This window comes from Vulpes lagopus, chromosome 10 (assembly GCF_018345385.1).
Source record: "Vulpes lagopus strain Blue_001 chromosome 10, ASM1834538v1, whole genome shotgun sequence".
Classification (NCBI taxonomy): Eukaryota; Metazoa; Chordata; class Mammalia; order Carnivora; family Canidae; genus Vulpes; species Vulpes lagopus.
This window is the reverse complement of record NC_054833.1, coordinates 8337885-8359555: the sequence shown is the minus strand read 5'-3', so window position 1 is coordinate 8359555 and position 21671 is coordinate 8337885. Positions and strand designations below refer to the sequence as shown.

At 35.6% G+C, this 21671-nt stretch overlaps 1 long non-coding RNA gene across 1 annotated transcript in view; it reads right to left on the bottom strand.

Annotated features, from left to right (window-relative positions):
* Positions 1–21671, bottom strand: part of LOC121499413 — a 51948-nt gene that overhangs the window by 8238 nt on the left and 22039 nt on the right. The window contains exons 2-3 of the long non-coding RNA XR_005990115.1: positions 13062–13201; positions 1563–1661 (exon numbers count right to left, since the gene is read on the bottom strand). This is a non-coding gene — a long non-coding RNA (uncharacterized LOC121499413). The remainder of the gene's footprint in view (positions 1–1562; positions 1662–13061; positions 13202–21671) is intronic.

Genomic DNA, 21671 nt, shown 5'->3' with positions numbered 1-21671 from the left:
CTTTTTTTTTCTTCCTCCTCCTCCTCCTCCTCCTCCTCCTCCTCCTCCTCCTCCTCCTCCTCCTCCTCCTCCTTCTTCTTCTTCTTCTTCTTCTTCTTCTTCTTCTTCTTCTTCTTCTTCTTCTTCTTCTTCTACTTTTTCCTTTTTTTTGGCATAATGACCAGGAAGCTTGTTCAACACAAAAATGCTGACATCAATCCATCAAAGGGTACCCCGCAAACTTGTCTCAGGGATTGTAAGAATCCATTTGATTCAATGATAAGAAAGCAAAACTTCTAAGATTCAGAGAAATGGGAGTAATTTTTTCCAAAAGGTGAGGGTTCCAGACTGCTACTCATCATTTCATGCAGCTCAATGGTCCTGGAAGGCAGGAATAGACTCTTTTAATTTGTCCGGAACTGATGACACCATGATATATTGGATATATAATTAGTCTACTACTTTATGATGAGAAAACATAGGTTTCTGTTCCCATCAGGCCTGAGAGGGAGATCCAGAAAGGCAAGACATTCATCTGTGTAGAAAATTCATGCGAGAGAAAAAAATGACCTTACGCTCATGATTAGGAAGGAAAAGAACTTTCAAAACCCTACTTTTTTTTTTTTTAAGTGACACAATAAAGAAATTGCAGATAAGGAAAAACAAGGCAAAGAAGAAGAGTTAAGCTACCCCTGAGAGCTCAAAGTTGATTGGACCAAAAATCAGAAACGATACTAAATTTTAAAAAATGAGTCCACATAAATCAGAAAGAAAAGATCTCACTATCTGGAGAGAAACACACAGACAAAAACCACTGGCGCACAAAACAACAAATCCCTCAGTATGCCATCTTTCAAGCAAACCACGAGACAGCGAACGAGAGGGAAAACCTCACAGTAACACTTGCAGCTGAAATCGTGCCTGAAAGAATGTATTTTTTCCCTTTCTCCATGTTACATTTTCTCATCATATTCCTCTTGGAACTAGTAGCTCTTTAAAAAGAAGATACTTGCAAACATTGGCCTACCCTTTCACTGAGTTACATTTGTCTGTCTCCCCAGTTCTTCTGGGATATCATGGAACATGCCCACATATTTCCTTCTTTACCCTTTTTCCTGATAACTGAAATACACTCCTCAGAGCTTCCAGAAGCCCTCCTCTGACATCCATCAGAACAGATCTGCAAACATTTCTCAGTGAGTGTGTGTGTGTGGGGGGGTGACTTATGGTAAGATGATGTAATGGATTCACGTCTGATGATTTTCAAAAATATATCTACATATTTGTAGTCTGAGTAGCACAGTAGAAGTGGCAACAGCAAACATCCTATGTCCTCCCCCACCCCTATCCCACTCCTGTGACAGATTTCTGCAATTGGAATTAGGATCCCATTCGTATGTTTGCCTCTTGAATAGATTATGGGTTTCTTTTCCTTCTTTTCCTTGCTTTCTTCTCTTTTTTTTTTCTTCCCTTTTTCTTTTTTTTCCATTGGGGCTAAAGACAGCAGGGGGTCTTCATTAAAATTCACCATAAGGCCCATTTGTTTGCCATTTCCCTTCCCCCAACTCCCATATCCCTCCTACCCGCTGTGAACTCTTTGCAGGGGCAGAGGAATGACCCGTGGAAATCTCACTGCCATGTCGAGGTACACAATCCAGGGAAGCATTCCAGGCTGCTCCTGTCTGTCAAATAAAGATGACAAATATTTACTGTCTGTGGACACCCCTCCAGGTAGTTTTTCATTCATAATTTCATTTTATTATGCATTTTAGGAAACAAATAGGTGCAAATAACTGCTGGCATTTAGAGCATTCCTCAAAGACAAGGACTGAGAGGATGTAGAGGTGCGTGATATTATTTCTTATGGGAAACTGGGATCAGAGGATGTTTCTCGAGGTGGTTGTTACTGTTATTGGTTATCATGCCTTCCCCTTCGTTCCAATGAGACATAACTATGCCAGAGTCATACTTCATATTCATCTATAGGAACATCTGGCCCATGTCTAACATTTAATTTCCACACCATTAGAGTCAAACAATACATGTACATCAGTAGATAATGTAATGCATTATCACGCAAGGCAGAGAGTAGCAATTTATTAGCCTAATTTAAAATAGCCTTCAGCGAAAAATAGTGCATCTTAATTCAGAGTTCTGAACGGAATGACATGTTTTCCAGTAAAATTCAAAAGTATATACTCAGACATGCCTTGGAAAAACTTTCCTGCATATATTACCTCCTGCATTATTCAAGGATGAAATATCAATTGTGGGTTTTTTTTATGTTTAAACCAATTTCATCCATAATAACACAAAAAGAGATAACAGCCTTAGGAGAAAAGGAAAAAAGGAATTCCCTGGAACATAAGTAGGCCTCACATCTTTATTTCTCAGAAATCACGACTTGAATGTGTAGGTTACTCTGAATTTCTTTGCATATACTTAAAATCACAGAAAATGGCTTGCTTTGAATGTAGAATGAATTTTGCTTCTATTTCTCCCCGTTAAGACATTTTCATTACTATTTTAGCTTTATAGACAATGGATAAATAGAGCCTTAGCTTGTCTTTGTTGAAGAATAGTAGGCCTTTATGAGGACTTAAATGATATAACCTTAGGAAGTAGCTTAAACCACATAGCCTGCATGAATTATTGTTATTATTAAAAGCAGAAATATTCAAATACCTTCTCAGTTCTTGTTAATTAAAAATTGATGTCTAGTTCCTGACTTGGACATCTGATACAAAAGGGGGTGCGGTGCTTATCAATATAGATAGAAAACATTTTCATTCCCCTAAATGGTACTAATGGAAATAACAATATATACTTATAACATGATCTGGTAATACACATTCTGAATTTTGTGACGCTAACCAAAACACACTTGTAAGGCACATTGCATATGACAAATCAATGAGGTGGGCAAAATGGGTCATCTTGGGGTCCTCACATAGCACTTGATTTGCTGTTGAACCTTCTTTCACTAACGATGTGCAAGGTCCATGGCTGGTCCCTACGACGAATGTGTATCCCAAATTGTCATGACATCTTAGATTAATAAGGGAAGTAAGAAATGCACAAGTATAACCAGAGTGTGTGTATGTGTGTGTATGTGTATATATATATATATATATGTATGTGTGTGTGTATATATATATATACATAAAAGCATAATATAAAGGGCTAAATGCCATAAGAAAATTAGAGAAAGGGCTTTGGGAGATCAAGGAGGGAGGGATTATTTCTGGTTCTGGGCACTATAAAGGTTTTTTTTTTTTTAAGTTTTTGCTGGAACTTTCAGGACAGGTTGGCATGTAGAGTAGATATGTTCAGTGACAGCCCAGAAGACAAGATCCTGACCCATTGAGAGGGTTACTGAGAAAGTCACCCAATTGTGGTGAATCAGAATTAATATGGATTGCCCTGTCTCCAAATCCCCATATCCCATTACCAAATTCTCTCCTGAAAAATCCTAATCCTTAGCTCTGATTCACCAGTTTGGTTTAAAATATTTGCTCCTGTTTTGCTGATGGGATTTCTATTTGAAACCTATGATATGACTAATATTTTGTTCCCTCTATTCTATTCTTTCATTGTGATATGTGACTAATTTGATTTGGTACTGCTACCACAGGAGCAAATGTGAGACCACCCAGGACACTGATGTTTTGCCCTGGTCCCCGACTGCCTAAACTAACTCCAAGGAACAAGGACATCTTGCTCTATGAATTTTCAAAACCTGTTATTACCCTTGATAGTCTTCAAATCACTTTATAGTTTCATTAGTTCACTTTACTTGAGACTTGAATTTGTCATAGACCTAGGAAATTTGTCAACAAATTTCTTACTCTACACCCAACCCCTGAAACTGGGGGAGATGTGCAAATTAGCTTCTGCTGTCTTCCAAAGGATTCCCAAACTGTGTATGTATAGTAACCTTGGGTTTCATCTTTCAGTTATTTATTATAATACATGTTTTGTAGTACAATAAATTAAAAATAAGGGTAAAAAGTGGGTGGCTCAGTTGGTTAATTATTCTTGATTTTAGCTCAGATCATGAGATCAAACTCCACATTGGGGTCCACACTCAGCAGAAAGTCTGCTTGAGGTTGTCTATCTCCTTCTCCCTCTATTCCTCTCGCTATCCCCAATGCATGCACACGCATGTGCATGCATACACACACACACACACACACACACACACTTAAATTAAAAAATCTTTTTAGGGGATCCCTGGATGACTCAGAGGTTTAGTGCCTGCCTTTGACCCAGGGTGTGGTCCTGGAGTCCTGGGATCGAGTCCCATGTCAGGCTCCCTGCATGGAGCCTGCTTCTTTCTCTGCCTGTGTCTTTGCCTCTCTCTCTCTCTATGTCTCTCATGAATAAATAAAATAAAATCTTAAAAAAGTATTTTTAAAAAATAATAAAGTAAAAAATTTCAAGTAAAAGTCTACCTCCCCAACTGCATTCCCCAGCCCTAGCCTCGTTTCCCAGAGATAATTATACTTAAATGTCTCTAATTTTAGTTCTTTTCTTGATTATCACTATAAGTACTAGGCTTTTGAGTCCATTCTAGAAAGAAGAGAAATTTGGTTTACTTACTAGAATCTTCTCCTCTATTTCAATTTGCATTATATTATTATTTTCTGTTCCTCAGTTGCTTGCCTTCATAATTTTAAATGACATTGGTTCTTCAATTTCAAAATTATCTTTACCATGTAAGGTTTTTACTTCAGCTTGACAAATATGTATTTAGTGCCTACAATGACCAACTGCTATGCTAGATTCTGGCAATAAAATGGTGAATAAAAATGAAGATAAACTCTGTCATCATGGAAATTGCCACCTAATGAAAAAGGCAAAGGTCAATCAATAATAACACAAACAAATAATTTGCAATAACAAGTGCTGCCCAGAAGTTCATAGAATTATGAGGATTTATATTAAGGAGATCAGGGATTGTTTCTCCAAAGTGATTACCTTTGGTATGAGATCTGCTGGATGAATGGGATTTAACTATGTGGAAACTGGGAGAAAAGAGCATCCTAGGAAGAAGAATAGCTCTTACAAAGGCCCTGTGACAGGGAAGTCATGGCAAGAATGATGTGATAGGAGCCATTGGGACTTAAGTGGAAAAAAGTGGAGAAGATCAAAGAGTTAACACAGGGAAGATAAGTAGAGACCAGCCATACAGAGCTTTGCAGGCCTTATCAAGGGACTTTGCCTTTATCTTAAGAACCAGAGGAATGGTTTTGGAGCAGAGGAAGATCACGATCAGAATAGAATTTTGAAAAGTTTACTCTGATTCTCGTTGGTGAATATGAGTAAATGAGCCAGAGTATTATTTTTCTCCCATTGAATTTTGTCTTTAACCCTGCTGTTAAATTACCAAGACTTTTGCTATTTTCATTTACTTTAGTACTATACACGAGTCTCCAATGTTTTCCTTATAGCTTGAACATAAATGTTTAAAAGCAGTAAAAATATCTACTATCCTATGGACCAGTGATCCACTTGTAGGTATTTGACCACATGCAGATGAGTGGAAAAATACCGTGGAGAGTTATTCACAGTAGCTTTTTTCATGGTAGCCAAAACTCAAAACCAACTGAAACATCCAAAGCGACAATGGCTCTGTTGTGGCATAAAAATGAAGTGATCTATCAAATATTAGGAAGCAATGACAAGAGAATGAACTAGTGGCCCACACAATGATAAGAATGGCTGTCACAGCAAAAGAAACCAGGCGCAAAATAGTACACATTGTGGGATTGCATTTAGATGAACTTCCAGACCTGAGAAAACTGATGAACGAGGGTAGAAGTGGGGGTGGTGGTAGTCATGTCAGGGGGTAAAGGCACTTTCCAAGGGTCTGGAAAGGTTCTATATTTTCATCTTGGTAGCCATTACCTGCGTGTATACATCTATAAAATTCCCCAAACCTTATTAAGATTAGTGAATTTGAGGCTTATTAATATGTATATGTTTTACTTCAATAAAAATGTAAAAAGACCAGCAGCGTCTATAATATTATGATATTGCATATGCACCAGGTCCAAGTGACACATCTGACACATACTCTTGTGTACCTCTCGAAGGAGACTATTCCAAGAGTAAAGGTCAAATTGATTCTTTTTATTGTATATTCTATGATTTTCTCAAAATCGTGCCATATGGACATTGTAATCTCAATGTCCTTGCATGTCAGAAAATGTCTTTATTTCACTCTTTCATTTTATTCATTGGTTAGCTCCAAATTATTTTTCCTCAGAACATTGGAGGAACTGTCCCATTGTTTTCTAGGACACCACAGTGTTAATGAAAAGTCTAAAGTTATTCTTATTTTAATAATATTAAAATTCTCCTTTGAAAGCATTAAGGAACTTTCCTTTATACTTAGAGTCCCGAAGTTTCACCCTAATATGTGTAGAATTTGTATCAGATTTCTACTGCTATTTAACAGAGTACCACAAATTTAGCAATTTGAAGCAACACTTGTTAATTAGATCATAGTTTCTATAGGTCAGAAGTCCAAGAAAGATAACTAAATCCTCTACTCGGAGTATCCCAAGACTAAAATCAAGGTGTTTACTGGGCTGCAGTTTTATTTGAAGGCTTGACTTAAGGAAGGATTTACTTCCATAGTCCCTCAGGTTTTGACAGAATTTATTTCTTTGATGCTATAGAATTCATGGCAGTTTGCTTCTTCAATTGCAGCAACAGAAAGAGTTCCTTCTAAGAAGTCTCTAAGCACAAGAAAGTCCTCCTAAAATCACTTTTATTTTTTTAAGATTTCATTTATTTATTTTAGAGAGAGATAGAGTGCATGAGCAAGGTCAGAGGGAGAAAAAGAGAGAACATTAAGCAGACTCTGCATTGAGCATGAAGCCTGCCACCGGGCTTGATCTCACAACCTTGAGATCATGACTTGAGCCAAAATTAAAAGTTGGATGCTTAACTGAGCCACACAGGCATCCTTAGAACCACTTCTAAAAGGGCTCACTTAATTAGGTCAGGCGTACCTAGGCAATTATCCTAGGTATGGATAACACAGTTCAAAGGCAAACTGATTAGAGACCTTAGTTATAACTGGACAATCTCTTTGCCTTTACTATATAGTATAAACTAGCATAGAAGTCACATCCATCACAGTCTTAGGTCTTTTCCCATACTCAATGGGAGGTCATTATATAGGACATGGGAAATTTGAGAGCCACTTAAAAATATAGCCTACCACAGATTTTTAAAATTCTTTTTCATTCTTAATACTCATTTCCATTTCCACAACATTCTGAATAAACTGAGCTCAAGGGGCATCTGGGTGGCTTGGTCTGTTAAGTATCTGCCTTCAGCTCAGGTCATGATCCTTGGGTCCTGGGATGGAGCCCTGAGTCTGGGCTCCTTACTCATTGGGGGACCTGCTTCTCCCTCTGCCTCTGCACCCACCCTGGTTGTGCTCTTTCAAATAAACAAATAAAATCTTTTAAAAAACTGAGTTCCATAATTATTTGCTGAATAAATAAACAACAAATTAATACACAGTAACTTTATAGCCCATTTTGAATCTGAAGATTTAACCATTGCTTCCACTCAGAAAAATTTTCCTCTGTTACATTGGCAATTTGTTTTACTTTGTTTCTGAGCATTTTATTTAACCTATTTTTGTATTTTTAAAAGGATTTTATTTATTTATTTTAGAGAAAGAGAGAGTGAGTGAGCAGAGGGGCATAGGGAGAAGGAAAGGGAGAAGCTGACACAAGGCTGGATCCTATGATCCTGAGATCATGACCTGAGCCGAAATCAAGAGTCAAGACACTCAACTGACTGAACCACCCAGGTGCTCTTTAACATATTTTTAATAAATATTATTCATGTCTTAATATTTTCTTGCATGCTTTTCATCTTTTTGTTGTTTTGCTTTGTGTTCTTAGACATAGGTTCACAGAGGAATAAATATGAATCTTTCAGAACACAAACTTTGTTAACATGTGTCCAAGTTATTCTTCAGTTATCCTGTTCAATGTTTTATTTTGATGACCATATTTATTATTTCCAAGAACTGTTTTTAGTTTTTTGGTCCTGTGTAATTCTGAATAAGATAGCTTCTCAAATATCTCTGAGAATACCAAAATCATAATTTTTAAGTTCTCTTTCCCTTCTCTGCCAGAAAGAAGAGTTTCTACTTCCACTGCAGCTATTGATGTACCTTTTAGCACTGTCTTCATAGTTTATTCATTAGTATGATCCCTTTTCCTTTCCATATTTCAGGAGGATGGTGGGTCAGAAAATACCTTATTGATTGGAATAGGACTTGAAAGATAAGCAAGATTCTTACATCATTATCTTATTCATTTAATCAACATTTTCATAGTTTGCAAAAACTAGTAGGTACTAAAGTAGATTTTTAAAATGTCTTCACTCTGGGACCTTAGAATTTAGTAGGATTTAAGTAATAATAGTGTAGTGCATGGATATTTAAAGTCAGGAAGAAATAAATGAGCAGGTCGTGAATGATACAGATTCAAAGATATGAACTGACTACTTTGGAACAGCCTGCCATGTTGATGAATTAGGGGCCATGCCAATGAAGGACTTCCAGTACCTCATTCCCAAGCTATGAGTGGGTTGGGTGAAGTTGCTAAACCTGGGTTGCTAGTAGCTTAAGAAGATAATGACTAACAGCAACAGCAACTGAACTAATGCTTAAATAGATGGGATGAGACTTCTGGCTGTTTCCAGGTATTGCTTGGGTATCTCTGTAAGCTGTTGTATATCGCCCAACATGTATTAGTTTTCTACTGCTGCTCAATAAATTGCTGCAAACCCAGCATCCTAAAACAACAAAAATTTCTTACATCATGGTTTCTATAGGTCAGCAATCCAGGCATGGAATGGCTGGTTTCTCTGCTCAGGATCTCGTAAGTCTGAAATGAAGATGCCAGTTGGACCCTGAGATCTTATGTGGGGGCTCTGGAGGAAAATGCACTTCCAAGCTCATTCGTGTTGTTGCCAGAATTCAGTTTCTTGCAGTTGTGGGTCTCTCTTATTTTCCTGGCTGCCAGCAGGGGACACCTCTCAACTTCCAGAGTCCACCCATATCCCTTGCTGTGTGGTCCCTTCCATGTTCAAGCTAGCAATGATAAGTCAGAGCCTCTCATGCTTCAGATCCTTAACTTTGTTTATCCTCATCCTCTAGATACAAATTTAAAGAGCTCATGTGATTAGGTCAGGCTCACTCAAATAATCTCCTTTTTGGTTAACTCAAAGTCAACACATTAATAATTGAAAATACATTTGCAAAACCTTTCTTGTCATGTAACTTAATGGGAATGATGTCTTATTATACTCAAGGGATCCTCGCACAGTGAAGGGGACAGTGGTATATGAAAGTGGATCCTTGGAGATCATCTTTGAATTCTGTCTACTGCAGAGTCTCAGAAACTATTTCCTCCATGGTACCACTACCAATAAAGAGGGAAAATATCAATATCTATCTTTCCATTCTCTCCCCCTTCCTTCATTCATATCTATCCATATCAATTTAACCCATGCACAGCCAAACTACTCTGAAAAAAGATAAGCAAGAAACAATTGTGGGCAGAGGACTTTGCCTTTAAGCTTTGTATTTGGGTCTATTTTTTTTAGTCCAAATAAATGTAATATACACACTTGGGGAAATAAATTCTTTTTTTTTCCTATTTTTAACTTGAGAGTCAATCTGAAACCCTGACTTTCCCACTAAGAAAGGGAAGGGAAATGAGTTGAGTTTACATTTACAAAGTGTCTACTATAGGCATAGAGCTTTCCATATTTATATGTTAAGTTCACTTGCATCATTCTCACAGATCTCTGAATATCGTTATCTCCATTTTATAAATGAGAAACCAAGAAAGCAAAGTGATGTGCTCAAGACCACACAGCAAAGAAGCTAGTACTTTAATCTAGGCTGAGGATTTTACAGATGTTGGTACAAGCTCTGAGGTGCAAGCAAAAAAGGAAAGACAACTATTTTGATTAGCTGATGTGAGAGACTTGAGTGTGATGATGCTTGACTTGCTTTGCCTGGCGTCACACACAAAACTATTTTGACCTGCAGGGCAAGTGTCTAGATATCTAAATTTAGTTTCAGGATTGAACCTCCTAAACCATCCATCATCCTGGGCAAACTCTCATTCTCAATCATCCATGGGTCAATGTCATAGTTGAGGAACTTGAACATAAGGGTCTGCAATGATGACTGGAGTAGTACTGGGTGAACATCATTGCTTCTTTCCCAGTCAAGGGGACTCCAGTGACAGTGTGAGAAAATATCCAAGACCTTAAGACCTGATAGAGGAGGCATTGTGATCATGGCAACTGTCTTAGTCTAGTCAGGCAGCTGTAACAAAATATTGCAGACTGAGTGGCTTGTAAACAACAGAAATTTAATTCTCACAGTTCTGGAGGCTAGAATTTCAAGATCAGAGTGCCAGCACAGTTGGGTGAGGGTCCTTTTCTGTTCTTTTCTGGGTTGCAGACTTGCCATTGTGTTTTCAAATAGCAAAGGCGGTTCAGGAGCTCCGTGGGCTCCCTTTCCTAAGAGTGCTAAGTCTATTCCTGAAGGCTCCACCCTTGTGATCTAAGAACTTCCCAAAGCCCTACATCCTAATACCATCACATTGGCATTAGGATTTCACATATGAATTTTGAGGGGCACAAACCTTCAAATCACAGCAACAGTGTTCTAGTTTTATCTGTATTTATTCATCTCCTCATTTGAAAAAAAAACTATGGTGGTTTGCACAGATACAAAAAATATGGTAAGATAACATAAGTCATAAACATAATTGAATAAGAATGATTGAATTCTTATCACTCATCACGTGCCATATACTTTCCTCCAAACAATGTTATTAGCTAGGTATCAATATTGACCTCATCTTATAAATGAGAACAAAGAAAATTAAGGAGGCAAAAGAGCTCACTTGAAGTTAACAAGCTAATCAGTAATGGATGCAGGACTCAAACTAGCTCTGTATGACTCCAAAATTCATGCTAAAACAGAAAGGAAAATAAGAGCAAAATCATGATTTGGAATCAGGAGACAAATATATACTATGAATTACTATGATTTGGGAAAGAACACAAATTGGGCTTTAAACTCTATCAGATGGTGAAAAGACGGAAATCTGTCAACCACAACTCTCAATATTGATTCCTAGGATAAAATCAATTATTCTTGACAGTGACCAGTAAGAACATTCTTAGACTCTTTGCACAGAGGACCCTGCACAACTGTGTGTATATATGAGCTAATATTCTGAAGATTTTATTCAGTCAGATACTTTACATACTTTTTATCTTTATTTCTTATAATAAGCCTGTGCTTTGAGTACTGTTGTTATCCTCATTTGACACATGAGCAAACTGAGACTCAGAGATGCTAGTCAACACGCCTAAGACACCAGAGTAGTGAGTGAAATGTCAAAATTTAAATTCAGATACCAGATGAGACTTGTAATAATTGCATTATGGTGCCCCAATGACAATTTTATTAGTAGCCTTAAGTACTTTCATGTGCTATTTTTTTTATAGCATCACTAAATATAACCATCACTCCAAAGTACAAGGCAGTCAAAAAAAAAAAAAAAAGCTATTGAGAGACCATGTAATGGGGTAAGCAGGGAAGTATATAGCTGAGTCCAGGGATAGATTTTAGAGTGTTTAACACATGAGTTATCAATGTGGGCAATATCATCCACAAGGGGGTAATGATTGGTTCTTGAGAGGCAAAAAATTCCTAGATATTACAATAGTTGTGGCCTTCCAAGGGCTGCAACACACAAATATGTATATATATATATATATATATATATATATATACAGTATATCTCTGGTATTCAAATTTCCCTTGAAGCTTGGCAGGGAAGCAATTGAAGGGGGTGGGATGCCAAAAAAGGCTCTGTGAGGGGGCCGTTAAAAAAATAAAAAGTTGAGAAATAATGGTTTAGAGAATTAAATGGACTTCATGTTCTTTGGATTATCTTCAGAGATATTATTTATCCCACTTGTGGATTTGATAGCTATAGAATATCAGTACATTCCAGATTGTCAACTCCAATCACATGTACAGTTAGTATGTCACCAACTGAATACAAATACTTCTTTCCAAACAGATATACGTGAACTGATGCAGTTGGTATTGTATTGAAAACCAAGTTGACTAACAGAGCTAGTAAGGACCCCAATGCCTCTTCTGCTATAAGGTGACAAAGTCTATAAACCATGTTATGATTCTGCGTATGATAGATTAAGATTATTTTAAACCTTATAAACACAAATTCTATTCTAAATAGTTTGGCAAAATAATGTTAGTCTAAAATGTTTCTGCCTAGGGGAAAAAAGAAACCCTCATCTTGTGAAAGAGCTAATATGTACCTTTGGACAATTTTATTTTTGCCCTTTTTGTATGTGCTTTAAAATGTTTTACTTGCTTTTAGGACATCTACCAAGGTAATGGCTTCAGATGTAGAAAAATTAAACTATACTCTCTTTTCCAGCAAAAATCAGATCACAGTTTTGATAGTATATTAATGCCACTTCCAAAAGGATGTAGGGGTGAATTTAACAACTTCCTCCTATCTGGTGTGGTATTTTATCCTACTTACAAGCTAATAAATAAGCCTGCTACAGTTTCATGGATGCTGTCAAAGGCACAAGATTCCTGGATCAGAGACAAAGGACTTTATTACTTACAGCAAAGCAAGAAGCATAAGCACCAGCATGTTTGAATCCTTTCCCCCTTGTCCACCGTGTCTCACAGGGGTAATGCAGGATTCCACATTGATGCTACATCTGCAATGGCTTTACCTTATAGCCAAGGGACACTGATATTGGGAACCTGCTATTTTATAGCAGACAGTAGGCAAGTCTGCTCTTTGTCTCAGAAGGAGGCATTATTGAATTCCCTAAGGTTGCTCACTACAAACACAACATTGAGAAATGGCAGGTAAAGAGCAACTAGGGCCTCAAATTCTTTTCATACTCAGCAACACACTAGAAGCAAAAGACACCTAGGGAGTAGCGTCCCCAATATCTCTCACCTTGAGATCTCCATAGCCTCAGTTCAATGGGATGTGCTTCTTCCAAAGATACTGTAGGTATATTTCATTCTTATACTTAATTCCTCATTCCAGTTCCTTTATTTCCTCTGGGACTTCTCTGAGTTAGGCAGAGGAACACTCTGAAAAGAGTAAGCTGCTATAATTACCCACTTTGCTATGGTATTTATTCATTGCCTAAATATAAACTAAATTATTCATCTTGTAAAAGATGCTAGCAAAGTTGAGAAAGCAATCATCAACTATATTTGAGTTGCATCAAAATTTAGGAGTACTAAAAGATTAGATAGAAACATGTTTTCAAATTAACTTTTTAATATTGTAAAGAGAATCTCTAATTGCATGGGAAGTTAGATAAGGTAAATTCTAAGCTCTAGAATCTGTGTTTCTTTGATGTTATGAAGGGGCACTACCTAATATAAACTCACAGATACCTGTTATTGTTCTTACCCACTCAGTTTTTTGAAAAATCATAATGTTACTCAGGAGGAAGTATTTGGTGACACTAGATTAATATTATCAAAATGATATTGTTTATCATATCTTAATACCCTCTTCCACAAGTAGAACAAGTTCTAATAGCCCTCTTTTCCTACCAAACACTAGCAATTCCCATATATTCAATTTTATTTTAAAAGAGATTTACTAACGGTTTAAACATAAATAACTAGCAAAATAACCAGAAAGAATTATTATCTCTATGAAGGAAAGAGGGTGGGAAGGGAGTTGCAATAGATTTTATTTGACCCCTGCAACATCTCTGCACTAAGGCACAGATATTTTATGAGGTGTGTGTTTGAGCCAGGATGGAAAATAGGACTCTTGGATCCTAGGAGAATTTCTGTTTAATTTAAAATATGTAAGCCTGTTGCTGAAGACTTATTTTAAAGCAACACTCTTTGTGGTTCTTGTGTTTCTAGTATGATCTCTTTGCACCCTGCCAGGTATAGATAAGTTCTTGTGAAATCAGATCAAATACTTGGCTTTATTCAGTCTGAGTTTTACAGACACAGTCTTATGTAGAAGTTTGCTTTCGCTTCTGCAATTGAAGTTTTGTATTCTTTTCTTGATTTTGTAACTACACTGAGCTCTTGTTTAGAAATTATCTGTGGTCAACAACCCAAGGATTTTAGTACCAAGGCACATCAGACTCATAAAACAGGTGGAGCCAAACACCTGAATCCCTTAGACTGAAAAAATAAAGACAAAGAGAAGGTGGTTAAGTTAAAGCTGCCTTGAGGCACCAGAAAGTTATGGGTTGGTGGGTTTTATAAGACTACTTACTATGCTATTCAATTAAAAAAGAGAGAGCAGTTACCATGGCAACACCACATCTAATGGGGCTTATGCTACCTCTGAGACACAAAACACCTTCTTCCAGGGACACATTGACCAATACAGCCTGTTATGGGAAGTTTTATGTCTAATTTTAGTCTTGCAGGAGGAAAAACACACATTTCAATAATATGAGGAACATACATACAACGCATAATCTTCACTGGCAATATTCATTTATCATAAAACAGGTATAACTCATTTTTTCTTTAATATTTTTAAAAATTCTATTGTTTTGCTGAACTTCTGTGAAAATGAGACCCATTTAAGAATAACAAGCATGGAGTTCAGCTGACATATAGATATGGACTGATTTTCAACTCTTTCCTGACAGCCACTAAATTTATATAATTTTTTATTGAAACAACACTTTGACTTTGTTACTGTTAATATAGAAATTCAGGTATTACCTGTGTTTGAGTAAATTAGATTGTAATTGTTGGCCAGAAAAACAGATAAGTTCCTATTCATTTAAAACAAAACAGAACAAAACAAAAAGCTCTTGTATAAAATAAAACAACAAAATAGTTGTGTGAAGTAGTAGAGAAGATAGCCCTCTAATAATCTCATGGACTAATTAAATATCAAAGAGAATATGAATGCAAAACAAACATTATTTTAGTGTAGAAGAGATTGCTGTCCCCCTATCTTCTCTAAGATAAATTTCAAAAAACTAAATGATACACAACCCTAATATTGCTTTAAACAACTACCAATAAATGTACCAATAAATATTTTCTTTTTTTAAATGGTTTTAGATCATTTTTTAGCAAAGAAATCCACATAACGACTTTCCTTCTGGTTGTCCAGACATTGGAGTATTGCACTCACATCTACTGTATATACTATGTACTAAACACCTTTCTTGTTCCATATAAAGGACTACATTTAAATATTTACCATTTACATCTTCCCTACTTCTGAAAACAGGGCTTAATGTGGTTGTTGCATGGATACTAAGATGTTATTAGTGAAACTTGGTTTCTGGTCCAACGTTTTAATGATTGCTCAGAACTCTATATATAGACTGTCATCAATGTCAAAATTAATTTTGAATTCAAAGTTTGTTGGAAAGTAAATTTTTTGTTACTTGGACTACAGACCACATTTTCATACAGAAACAAGGTAATAAATACCGTTTAGGCTCCCTGGAAGACTCATAAAGCCCATTTGATCTAGGATATAACAGAACTGCTTTAGACTTGCAATAAAATATAATTGGCTATACTATATATGAAATCAAAACATAAAGCCAAAGAATAAATCATTTTTATTACAGATGCTAATGCTTGAGAAATTATATTTTATTTCGAGAAAATAATAGATTAATTAGACCTTTTCAGAACTTTGCAGGAAATCTTAGAACCCTTTCAAAAATGTATTTATTCAATAATTATTCAGGAAGCACCTACTGTAAGCCAGTATTGCTCTGAGAACTACAGAAGTAAACAAGGTAAGGTTCCTCAAACTTCATTACAGTGGTGGAAGTAAACAATACACAAGTGAACAAAAATGAAAATAAACAAACAAAAAATAATTTTGCATTGTCACATGCATTGCAAAGTTAATAAACTATATGCTATGACAGAGAATAACTGGGGGTCACTTAAGATAGAGACATAACATGGGGAGCAGAGAGATAATTATTGAATTGATGCTTAAAAGAAGAAACGTAGGAGATAAGCTATGAGAATTGTGAAGAGAAGGAATAATAATGTAAAGAACCTTAGGAGAAAAGAAGCCAGCATGGCTGGTGCTGGATAAGGAGGGGGGTAATAAGCAGATCAAAGAGGGTTCTGTGGGCCATGGTAAGTAGTTTATGATGAGCACAATGAGAAGCTACCAAAGCTCTGGTACAAAGCCTTTCAGCAGGGCAGTAATACTACCAGAATGCAAGGCCACTTCTTACTACAGAACATTTACTTGTCTAGCTCCTGACTCATGAAAAAATGTAATGCTTGGATTACTTTTTGCTTATTTATCTTTCCCAAGCTATATTTGCTATTCTCAGCTCCTATGCACAACCTTTACATTTTGAAAATGTTAATGTTGGAACCAGGTAGAGAATGGATTGAGTCTTTGCTCTTTCTGCAATCCAGGTTTGATGTTATGGTAAAGGCGTGGCTGTGGTGGTAGAGAGAAGTAAAAGGATTCAACATATGTTTCTTAGGAAGTGGGTAGGGTAGAAACTAAAGGTGACTCTCAAATTCATTTCTTTAGTAACCCAAGTGGATGCTAGTGTCCCTGATAGAAAGTTAGAATTCAGAAAGATGGCTAATTTAAGGAGACAGTGTGAGGAGGGCAAACTTTCTATTTAGAAATAAATAATTATGAGAGGACTATTATATTTTAGAGCAAGGATCAGAGAGTCATTCAGATAAATTTGTCTGTAGTTCAATAGAGGATTTATGTAATTTGATATAGCCAGAATTGAGATCTTGTCATGTGTGTGACTAAAGGATAGCAATATAATAATTCCCCAAATAGGAATAATTTTGAGGGTAAAAAGTTACTACTACTACTAATCACTGAGGGACAATTGGCAAAAACTAGAACTGTTCTCAGTGGTCAACCCCCTGATGGAGATAGAGTAAAATTGTTGAACATATTTGAAAGCAAATACTTCTAGTGATGAAGAGAAAATCTAAAGAAGGACATGAACCAAAAGATCATGATAGAAAGTCTAAAAGTGGTGAAAATACTACTTTTTGGTGGTGGATTTGATGTGTAGCGTAGTCCAAAAAGTATTGCTTGGGGTCAGAAGGTTTGTGGAAAAAAATAAATAATTTTAGGGTAGGTCTGATGGCTTTCTTTCTAAATTTCTTCAACATTTATGGCTACCCTTTTCTTTAATACACACACAGACACACACACATAGAAATTTAGTACCAATCCTATGCTTATCTCTATTATTTGGTCATTTTATTACTAATAGAATGAAGAACATAATGAAATTGAGGGAAAATTGTGGAAAGATCTAGTGAAGAGAAAATTTTAAAAAATTAAGATACAAATATTTTTAAAAGATTTTCTGAATAAAAAGGTTTGTGTAAAGGAAAAAAAAAATTCCTAGAGAACAACAGGTAGAAATGGGATTAAAATATGTATTCAATGAAACATATTTGAAGACAGTAGAGATCAACTAAAACCAACAAATGTCATGAGCTAAAATCTCAGAGAAAAGGAATAATTGCTGAATGGAGGTCTATACTCAACAACCTATTTTCCACGTTGTTCATTTGTATGGAGAGGCCTAGAGCCTAAGGAGAAAAGCTCATGCTTGTGGCAGACTTGCTAGCCTCAAGATACAAAATTAAGCACCCTATGTTCAGGAAAGGGAATCCTGGGGAAGGGAAAACAATAGTGAAACTAGACCTATGTTCTGTATTTAACTTTGTTCTCAAGAAATTTGCCAGTTCCTGAGCTCCATAGGCCAAGGGCAAGAGTCAAGAAATTAAGCAAACATAGCTGATAAGAGGCTAACAAGCAGACTAAGGATTTACCTGACTCATAGTTCTGAAGAGATAAGACTTGGGATTGAAGTCTGTTCATGAAGGAGAGACCACAGTAAAACTGCAGGCTTTTGGTTGAGACTTCCAGAGGGCTCCATTATAGGAATAGAGGCAAATTAGAAACAGCAGAACAGCAGAAAGCTACAGCATAGCCTTGAATGATCTAAATGCCTGATTGTATTAAAATGGTTTTCTCATATCTGTTTGCTGCCAGAAGGTGATTAACTTCTCTCTGGAGAAAGACAACTTCAACCAGAGCACCTATAATTTTTCATATACAATGTTTGGCAGACTATCTGAAATTACTAGGCTTGCCAGTAAACGAGACCAAATGACAGAAAGCCAAGAGAAGATTTACACAATAAAACATATCTGTGATGATACAGATATTGCAGTTATCCAAACCAGATTTCCAAATAACTGTGATTAATATAGTCAATGATTGAGTTTTCTGAAATATGGTAACTATCACAAGAGAATTGAAATATATAATAAAGAATCAGATGGAAATTCCAGAACCAAAACCAAAATAACCTAACAGTGATGATTCAAAATATGAGTTTAACAGTAAGGAAAGTGAGAGAATATTAGTGAATTAGAAGGTATAACAGGAGGGGAGATCCAGATTGTAGTATTCAGAGGAACAAAAAAAATTAAAACACAGAAAATGACATGAAACATATGGAAGTTGGTAAATAAGACTAACACAATGTGTATTTGGAATCTCATATGGAGAAGACAGAGACAAAAATGTGGAAAAATATTATTTAAAAAGATATTTTAAAGACTATTTCTAAACTTATGAAACATATCACAGGGCAAAGAAACATGGCATCTGGGTATGCCTGGGTGGTTCAGTCAGTAAAGCGTCCAACTCTTGAATTCAGCTCAAGACATGGTCTCAGGGTCATAGAATTGGGCCCCACATCAGATCCTGTGTTGGGCTCCATGCTTATTAGGGAGTCTTCTTGAGATTCTCTCTTTCCCTCTCCTTCAGCCTCTCCCTTGCAAAAAATAAATAAATCTTAAAGAAACATGAGATCCAAATAGGATGCATACAAAGAAAATTACAAAATACAGTAGAGTCAAATGGCTGAAAACCAAAGACAAAAAGAAAATTTAAAAACAGAGGAAAGGGATGCCTGAGTGGCTCAGCAGTTGAGCGCCTGCCTTTGGCCCAGGGCCTGATCCCAAGGTCCCAGGATCCAGTCCCACATTGGGCTCCCTACAGGGAGCCTGCTTCTCCCTCTGCTTGTGTCTCTGCCTCTCTCTCTGCATGTGTCTCTCATGAATAAATAAATAAAATCTTTAAAAAAATTAAAACAGAGAAAAATTATACAATACATCAAAGTACTAACAGACTTTTCAACAGGAACAGAGAGGAGTCAGAGGACAATTGTACTCATTTGCTGTGGTTACTGCAACAAAGTACTACAAACTGGCTGACTGAAAGAAACCAGATCGAATTGTGTTACAGTTCTGGAGGATAGAAACCTGAACTCCAGGTGTCAGCAGCCATGTTCCCTCTGAAAGTTATAGATGAGTCCTTCCTGAACTTTTCTTGGCTTCTGGTGGTTTTCTGGCAATCTTTGGCATTCTGCAGATTATAGATGGGTCACTCCAATCTCTAATTTCCCCTTTTTATTAAAACACTCCCAGTTACATTGCATTAGAGCTCACCCTAATGATCTCATTCTAATTTGATTAGCTCTATAAAGACCCTATTTCCAAAGTCAGTTCACATCCTAAGATGCTAGCAGTTAAGTGTTCAACATACTTTTTTGGAGGACATAAATAATCCTAACAACAATAAGATGCCATCTTCAAAGAGCTGGGGAAAAAAGCGCCCACCTGAAATTTATACCCAGTAAAATATGTGGAAAAATAAAACCCAAGTAAAATTATTCAGAGAATAAAAGTCGAGAGAATTTACTGACAGCACATCTGAAGTAAAGAAATCTTAAAAAGAGTTTTTTTTTTTTAAGCAGTGAAAAATGACTCCATATGGAAAGCATCTCTATGCAAAAACAAAAGAGAAACAGAAAGGTGAAGATGTATGTACATATAAATTAATATTGACTGTATAAAACAATAATGAAATAATATCTCCTGATGTTTAAAGTGCACACTGAATTAAGAGACTAAAAAAACAGTAGCAGAGAAGCTGAAAGATAGTAAGAGAAAATAAACTGTTCTAAAATTCTTACCTTGTGTAGAATGAAGCAAAAGGAAAACAAAGCTTTTTTTCTAGTAAGGCATAAATAGGCCTTGTAATTTACAGAATAATCACTAAAAATAATAATTAAAAAACCCAAAGGTAATATAGGAGAAAAAATGAAACGAAACTGTATAATTAATTTGAAATAAAGGAAAAAAGAAAAGGAATAAAGAAAAAGTTGGGCTAAAAGAAAACAAGTGATAAAATAATAGAAATAAACTTAAATATATACTGATGACTACATTAAAAGTAAATAGAATAAAAAAATGTAAATAAAAACGAAAGAATGGCGGCAGAGAAAGAATATATGTCACTTATATGGTAAACACTAAGTATAGTGATACATAGATTGAAAATAAAAGGATGTAAAGAACATATCCTACAAACATTAAATTTTATAAAGCTATGATAATATCAGACAGACTTTAAAGCAATAAATATTACTAACATTATCATTTAAATAAATTTAAAAGAAATTTAAATAAGATTCTAAATTCATATGCACCTAAAATATACAAAATACATAAAGAAAAACAGAGAAATAAAAGGAGATATAGACAAATAGAGGAAGATTTTAATAGAAATTCTTAATAACTAATAAAATAAGCAGCAGCCAAAAATTAGTAGAGACACTGATAATTAGCCAACAGAATTAATATACCTGACCTAATGGAAACATATAAAACACTGTACAATATAAGTGCAGAATACATATTCTTTTCAAGTAGATACAGAGCATCAATAAAAACAGATCATACATTGGAGCATAAAATAGTTCTCAACAAATTGTATAATATTAGAGCCATGCAGAGTATGTTCTCTATACCAAATGCTATCAAAGCAGAACTAAATAGGAAAAGATAACTATAATATCTCAAAATATTTCAAAAGTAATCAACATACTTCCAAATATTCCATTATTCAAAAAGGAAATATTAATTTAAAATATTTAAAAAATCAAAAACAGCAAAAGAAAAAGACTTATCACATACAACAGATATTAAATAACATTAATAGCATTATTTCTCACCGGAAAAGCAGAGGCCAGAAGGCAGTGGAATGACATTTCAGAGGTTTGAAGAAAAAGCTACAAACCTTTTAACCAACTATTGTATATTCAACAAGACAATTTTTTTAAAATAAAGAAAAAAAGACATAAAGACATTCCCAGGTAAATAAAAATAGAATTTGCTGCTAGCAGAATTGTTCTCCAGGAAATACTGTAAAAAGTTCTTCAAAGTGAAATGAAAAGACACTAGACAGTAACTAGAACACATGAAAAAATAAACAGCAACAGTAAAGGTATCAATATATGGAAATATAAAAAAAAAGATAATACATTTTGTTTGTAACCCCCTTTTTTCTATTATCTGATTTAAAAGACAACTGCATAAATAAAAAATAATACATCTATTTTCATGAGTACACAGTCCCTAAAGAGACATAATTTATGACAATAACAGCATTAAAAAAGAGGGGAAGGGAGCTTTATAGAAGCAAGTTTTTATATACTATTAAGATTGAGTT